The sequence below is a fragment of the Mastomys coucha genome, unplaced genomic scaffold (assembly GCF_008632895.1).
Source record: "Mastomys coucha isolate ucsf_1 unplaced genomic scaffold, UCSF_Mcou_1 pScaffold20, whole genome shotgun sequence".
NCBI classification, from domain to species: domain Eukaryota; kingdom Metazoa; phylum Chordata; class Mammalia; order Rodentia; family Muridae; genus Mastomys; species Mastomys coucha.
This window is the reverse complement of record NW_022196903.1, coordinates 7,159,587-7,167,974: the sequence shown is the minus strand read 5'-3', so window position 1 is coordinate 7,167,974 and position 8,388 is coordinate 7,159,587.

The window sequence follows — 8,388 nt, the reverse complement described above, 5'->3', positions numbered from 1 at the left end:
GCTATTATAAATAAGGCTGGTGGAGCATGTGTCCTTATTACATGTTGGAGCATCTTCTGGGTATATGCTCAGGGGTGGTATAGCTGGAAAGACAATCCAGCCTGATATAGCTATCTCCTGAGAGCCTCTGACAGTACCTGACTAATTCAAAAGTAGAGGCTCACAGCCATCCATTGCACTGAGTACAGGGTCCCCAAATGAAGGAGCTAGAGAAAGGACCGAAGGAGCTGAAGGGTTTGCAGCCCCTTAGGATCAACAGCAATATGAACTAACTAGTATCCTCAGAGCTCCCAGGGACTAAACCACCAACCAAAGAGTACACATGGGGGGACTCATGGCTCCAGGAGCATATGTATAGTAGAGGATGGCCAAGTCGGTCCTCAATAGGATGAGAAGCCCTTGGCTCTGTGAAGGTTATATGCCCCAGTGTAGGGGAAAGCCAGGGCCTGTAAGCAGGAGAGGGTGGGGTGTTGAGTGGGGATTTGTTCTTGTTATTTTTTTTGTTTTTTGTTTTTTGTTTTTTGTTTTTGTTTTTGTTTTTGTTTTTTGGAGGGGAAACTGGGAAAGGAGATATCGTATGACATGTAAATAAAGAAAATATCTAATAAGAAATGTAACAGTCATTAGACTCTATAGTCAACATCACATGTGTAGGTAATATCATAGGTTTACATTGTGCTATAGTGATTATAAAATTCTTCATTTACAGTTTCAGATTTTACACACACACACACACACACACACACACAATTTTTATGTCATAGAGATCCTGTAGCTTTGGATCAGCTTGGCTGGTCCTTCAAGTGTTCCAACATTTTGCAGATTTCTATCTATCTATCTATCTATCTATCTATCTATCTATCTATCTATCTATCTTTATTATCTATATCTCATCTATATCTATATATCTGTATATTTGTGTCTATCTTGAGTTCATCTATATAGCTATATGTATATCCTCACTAAACCCCATGTAATCAAGTTAGAGTTGAGAAAATGTGAATGAATTGTGAATGTAAACCATTTTTCAATATGGTTGCCTTGGCAAGGCTGACTACACATTGCATCATTAACTATTGTCATGCATATTTAAGTAATTTTATTCTTTCCATGTATCAGTTCACTCTTTTTAATTAACTTATACCTACATATATATCCATAGGAAATATTAACTTCTTACTTTAAAGTGACTGAACTTGAGTTTAAAAACATACAAATAAAATAACCATAAATACAATGATTATTTTAAACTTAATTGAATCATTAAAATGGCCTTTTAAAAAAACTTGAATTGTTTCTTTGTGAGTTTCACATTATTCACTCTAGTCTCATTCACATATCTACCCTTTGCCCTGCATCCTCCCCACCAAAATAAAACACACACATATAAAACTTCATCATCATCACTATCATCATGATCATCATCATCATCAACAACAACAACAACAGCAAAAAGCATAGAGAATATCTCATCCTGGATGCTAGTAGCTTACAGTGTGTCCCACAGTCTATCTCTCTGTCCACACATCTTCACTTAGAAAAATGAATTCTGATCAGTCATTGTTTTGGTTTAAGATCTCTTGCTTCTGTGATATCATCAGTATTGAGTCCTCATTGGGACTTGTACTCATTATTCTGGTGTTGGCCTGTGTCATGGAGATCCTGCATTTTGGATTAACAGGACTGTCAAGTGATTTAGATTTTGGGTAGGCCAACTCGGTGCATTTGATAGCTCAATGATAGCTGGTCAGAGTATAGCTCCCTTCTCTATACCACCAGGGTGAGATCTCCTGTACTGCTCTGGCTATGGCAACCAACACTGCCATTCATTGGCAGGAGGTAGGCCCCGCCCTCCTGCTCCCATGCCCTTGGAGGCCTATAGGTTAATTTTGATTGCCAAATTGATTGGATACCTAAGAGACTCATGTAGCCCACCTCTTTTGATATGTATGAAGAAATTTCCAGGAATTATCGGGCAAAAAACTAACTATGAATATGGGTATCACTACCCCACAGGCTGAGGGAAATACTGAATATCAACCAAAAAAGGATAAGAGCCACTTCTACAGGCATTAAATGGTCACTGTGAGAAAAGCTGCTTTGCTCTGGCAAATCCTTCCTGAATTGCATACTGATTCCTCAGAAACTGTAAGCTGACATGAATCTTCACTTCTTCAAATCATTTATATCTGTTGTTATGCCATCTCTTTGAATCTTACTTCTTTTACTTCAACTATTATTCTACCACAGGGAACCAAGAGAAATTGTTTAAACTAACTACTAAATAGTTCTGGGAGTGTCTAAAATAAAATAACACGCATGTGAAAATTCGGACTTCACGAAGTATCTTCCTTCCATAGGTCTTACACAGGAATTACATCGCAATGCAAATATGATGTATGGCATGAGATTAAAATAATTTCTTAAATATTTATGTAATTTCACTTGTTCGGTATTTTACACTTATTACACTGTATTTGTACCATGGGCATTGTGGAGATCAGAAGTAACTTTTCCTAACTGGTTCTTTCATTCTAAGTGCATTTTGGGAATGAAATTTAGGCCTTTATTCTAGGCAACAAGTACCTTCATCCACTGGGCCATTTTGCTTCTAACTGATACTGTTTTTAAGTGAATCTGACTGAATATCTATAGTAAACTCTAATCTCTTCAGCACTACCAAAGTTTTAGGAATCTCATGAGAAAATACTATTCATTGTTAAGTTGATCTTAAAAAAACAAACAAACAAACAACAACAACAACAACAAAACAACCGAGCAGTGATGCATGCCTTTAATCCCTTGGGAGGCAGAGGCAGGCTGATTTCTGAGTACAAGGCCGGCCTGGTCTACAGAATGAGTTCCAGGACAGCCAGGGCTACACAGAGAAACCCTGTCTCAAAAAACAAAAACTAAAACAAAAAACAAACAAACAAAAAAACAAAGAAAAACCTTTGAATAAACTTGAACAAAATAGAATACTAGACATAGATGTAAAACATTTAAATCAAATAGATTTTAGTATTTCTATCCTTTAAAACAGAAATAATTGGGGCTGAAGAGATGAATGGCTCAGTGGTTAAGAGTGCATACTGTTCTTAAAGAAGACCCCAATTCAGTTCCAAAGACCCATATTGGGCATCTCACAACCTACTATAATCCTGCTCCACAAAGTTCAGTACCCTAAAGCCTCTGGCCTCTACGGACATGGATAATCAAATGCACATACCCTCATCCACATCACATAAACTAAAATCTAAAATTAATCTTTAAATAAAATTAACTTAAGAGCATGTAAATAATTTGAAATTTAATACTAGACTTGATTATTCTAAAATATTTATATTTCTTAAAACTTCATTTTTGTTTCCTAATAAATTATTGAATAAATATTATAAGTGTACAGTCTATTTAATTTTTGACAGCACTGCTTAAAATGGAACAAAGCATATGAGAGTCCCATATGCCACAAAGACCTGAACACAGAGAAGACTACCCTCAAATATTAGCAATAAAAATAATAAACTAAAAATAAGCAAAGATTTGTGCACACTTGTGGTGGTCAATGTTGATTGTTAAATTAATTGGGGTAATTAACATATGTATATATTCAGCATATGTCTTGATACAACAAGAAGGACATTTGCAGAAAGAATTAACTGAAAAGGGAAAGGCTACCTTGGACATTTAATTCACTTATGGTCTAAAAATGATGAAGGACAGAGAGTGTAGTGGTTAGCTTTCTTCTTCTCTTTCCCTGACCCACCATAGCTTTCATAACGCCACCATACATTGCTCTCTGCTATGGTCTAAATGCTGGGAACCTATGATCTAAAATAAACCTTTGTTCTTTTAAGTTGTCTGTGTAAGGCAGTTTTAACATAATTATGAGAATTATTAACATAAACATTGTTACTCCAAGAAGTGAGATCAGTGCTATGACTTGATCACCATAATGTGATCCACAAGCATTATACAGTGCTTTGAGGGACATGGTTAAAAGAGTTTAGAGAAATAGAATAAATAACCCATAGAAATGCAAGCAGAATTTAAGAGGCAATACTGATGGGGACTTAGGAGGCAGGGATGCTGATAGAAATATCTGAAGAAGAGATTGAACTCATGTGATTCTACAGAACAAAGATTGCATTGGCACCTAGATTTGAGGCCTTAAAAGTTCAGCCTTTATGTAAGGTTGAGTTTCACTGTGATGGACTTCTGTTTTCTTTTTCTTTTTCTTTTCTTTCTTTCTTTTTTAAATTAATCATTCTATTCATTTTCTAAATTTGGCATAGGAAATTTCAATACCTTGTAACACTAAGAATATGAAAATTATTAATTTTTATTTAGAGGGAGATTTATGGTTGTGGTCATGAACAAAGATTAGAGCAAAGACATTTTAAAATTTTTTTTAATTAATTAAATAATTAACTTTTTTACACTCCATATTTTATTCCCTTCACCCCAACCACCTTCCAACTGTTCCACATCCCATACCTCCTCTCCACCCCTGTCTTCACATGGATGTCTCCACCCCCCATTCCACCTGACCTCTAAATTCCCTGGAGTCTCCAGTCTCTTTAGGGTTAAGTGCATTATCTCTGAATGAACACAGACCCAGCACTCCTCTACTGTATGTGTGTTGAGGGCCTCATATCAGCTGGTGTATGCTTCCTGTTTGGTGGTCCAGTGTTTGAAAGATCTCGGTGGTCCCAATTAATTGAGACTGCTGTTCCTCCTAAAGGGTCACCCTTCTTCTTAGCTTCTTTCAGGCTTCCCTAATTCTGTCAATTGGTTGGGTGCAAATATCTGCATCCAATTCTTCTTCTCTTTTTTCTTTTTATAAATGACAGTATTTAATTGGGGCTGGCTTACAGGTTCAGAGGTTCAGCCCATTATCATCAAGGTGAGAGCATGGCAGCATCCAGGCAGGCATGAGGGTTCTATATCTTCATCTGAAGGCTGCTAGCAGAATACTTGCTTCCAGGCAGCTAGCATGATTGTCTTAAAGCCCAGACCCACAGTGACACACCCAGTCGAACAGGCCACACCTTCTAATATTGTCACTCCCTGGGCTGAGCATCTACAAGCCATTTCATTTCATTCCCTGGCACCCATAGGCTTGTTCAAATATGTGAGTCTCTGGGGGCCATACCTAAACATAGTAAAATAAAAAAATACTTTAGTCCTACTTCAAAAGTCTCTGTAGTCTACAGAAGTGTCAACAATATTAAAAGTCCAAAGTTCAAAGTCTCTTCACTGTAATCCCCAAAGCAAGAAACCAGCTGAGCAAACTCCAAACTCTGCATCTCCATTTCTGATAGGAAAGCTGACTCAGCTGCTTGTTGGGTCTTCCAGAGTTCGGTCATACTAGGTCCCTTCTGTGAGAACTCCATAGCCTCAATAATAGTGTCAGGCCTTGGGAGCTCCCCTTGAGCTGGATCCCACTTTGGGCCTATCTCTGCACCTACTTTTCCTCAGGATCTTTTCCATTTTCAACCCTGTAATTAACCATTATGGGTCAGAGTTTTGACTGTGGGATGGTCCCCCTCTCCCTCATTTTATGCCATGTCTTCCTGCTGGAGGTGGGCTCTATAAGTTCCCTGTCCCTACTGTCAGGCATCTCATCTAAGGTCCCTCCCTTTGAGTCCTAAGAGTCTCTCACCTCCCAGGTCTCTGGTGCATTCTGGAGGGTACCCCCAACCTTCTCTCCTGAGGTTACATGTTTCCATTCTTTCTGCTGGTCCTCAATCTTTTTCCTTCACCTAATACCAGATCTTGTTCCCCTCTCCCCCTGACTCCCCACCCTCCTGTCCATTTCCCTCCCAGGTCCCCCCCTACCTCCCCACTTGTGATTGCTTTCTTCTCCCTCTCAAGTTTGACTGAGGATTCCTCACCTAAACACTTCAGCTTGTTGACCTTTTTGAATTCTTTGGACTGTATCTTGAGTATTCTACACACTTTTTTTTTTTTGGTTAATATCCACTTATTAGTGAGTACATATAATGCATGATGTTTTGGGTCTGAGTTACCTCACTCAGGATGGCATTTTCTAGTTCCAAACATTTGTCTGCAAAACTCCAGATGTCCTTGTTCTCAATAGCCGAGTAGTATTCTACTGTGAAAATGAACTGCGTTTTCTGTATCCATTCTTCTGTTGTGGAACATCTGGGTTGTTTCCAGCTCTGGCTGTCACAAATAAGACTGCTATGAGCATAGTAGAACATGTGCCCTGTGGCATGGTGGGGCATCTTTTGGGAATATGCCCAAGAGTGGTATACCTGGGTCTTCAGGTAGATCTATTTCCAATTTTCTGAGGAATCTCCAGATTGATTTCCAGGATGATTGTACCAGTTTGCAACCCCACCAGAAATGGAGGAGTGTTCCTCTTCCTCTACATCCTCTCCAATATGTGTTGTTGCCTGAGGTTTTGTTCTTAGCCATTCTGATTGGTGTAAGGTGAAATCTCAGGATTGTTTTGATTTGCATTTCTCTGATCACTAAGGACTTTGAACATTTCTTTAGGTGCTTCTCAGGCATTCAAGATTCCTCAGTTTTGAAATCTCAGTTTAGTTCTATACCCCATTTTTGATTGTTTTTTTAAAATTTTCATCTGATTAGAAAAGAAAGAGAATGAATATTGTGGATAATGACCACATGGTGGCTATAGGATTAATGTGATTAAGAAGTAGGCCAATGAGCACTGAGATGCCACATGACCAGACATCACTCATTACACACCCCAAGAGTAAAATTTGAGCTTATTCAAATGGCTTTTCCTTGTGAAAAAGAGTACTTCCTCAAAATCATACTCACATACAGCCCCCAATGCAGTGTGTTCTTTGGATTCGGGCCCTTAAGTTCACAAGAGACTAATGTAACTATGGTACAAAGGGTTTTGCTTGTTGTTTAAATTGGTGACAGAATTTATCAATGTCACCTTAGTGTTGTTTTTGCAGAATATAAGAGGCTATATACTGTGTCTGACTCATGGAGGACTGGGAATGGTCAAGTACATATTAGAAGGTCATTTTCCTTGTAAATGTTCATAAGAACTGAAAGAGAGTGTGAGGAGAACCCTTTTGTGACACAGAAAGCCTATAGTGATAACCATGTTAGGGAACTGGACTACCTGCTTTGCACCCACCCTGTACAATGCTTCAAGCAATGTGTGGAATAAATGACAGAGAGAAAGGGAGAGGCTGTCAGTGACAAAGTCATATTGTAGTAATGAAACATTTGGTTACAATAAATGCTGTATTTAATAGTTTTATATGTTTGTCTTTATTTTATATCAGATGAGCACTTGTTAGTATGAGATCTACCTAATGCTGATTGCATTGCTCTGCTGTCATTAATTAACTGAATTCTTCCCTTAGGGCAAACTAAATCTTCTGGTAAGGATAAATTATAGGACCTTCAATGACCTCCCCACCCCTCATGTTTAGGAAATAATTAAAGCTCTATAATAAAAATCTAGACTCTACTGCAGTTCAATATGATGACTGCAGTTCAAACATTACCCTAATCTCCTGGGATCACTCTTTCTATGAAGTACTAACTACTAAGTTAATTAAGGATATGAACAAGAATTTATAGTCTGATTTATTGGCATCAGACATTTAAAGAAGACAAATAACAGAAGCTATTTTTTGTTGAATGCTTACTATATAAAAGCAACTACTTTATAAATATTTAGGTTCTTTCATTTTTAGTCCATGATGTAGGAAAACATGTTTGCTTTTAAATTACTAATGACAATACTGTTGGTGAAGCATGCTGTACAACTTTCAAATGGCATATATTTAGTACATGGGAAAATATAAGCTACACTTATAACTCACACTTGTAACACAGCTTAAAAAAAAAACATGTTTAAGAATTGCCAGTTCATTCTTTACCTCATTTCCTCATCCTACATATGGACATATATGAAGCACTTAGGCAATGAATCTTGAGAAGGCAGAACTCATCTATGCCATAGTTCATATAAAGAATAGTCATCTGAGGTAATACTTGTAAAAGCAAAAGGAATATGGTATATGGAAACTTATGCTTGAGATTTAAAGGCATTTTGCTTCACTGTGAATAACAAGAGAAATTAGCCTCAGGCATATCTTATGGAAGATTAATAACTATAGATTAGGTAGGCAAAGGGGGATAGGATAAGACCAGATTAGAATACACAAGGATGTTCAAAATCCTTACGGAGAAACTCATGCTAAAGTAAGCCATGGGGCTTCAGTTTGTATGGAATACAGGAAAGAAAGAAAGAAAGAAAGAAAGAAAGAAACAAAGAAACAAAGAAAGAAAGAAAGAGAGAGAGAAAGAGAGAGAAGGAAATAAATAAAGAAAGAAAGAAAGAGAGAGAGAGAGAGAGAGAGAGAG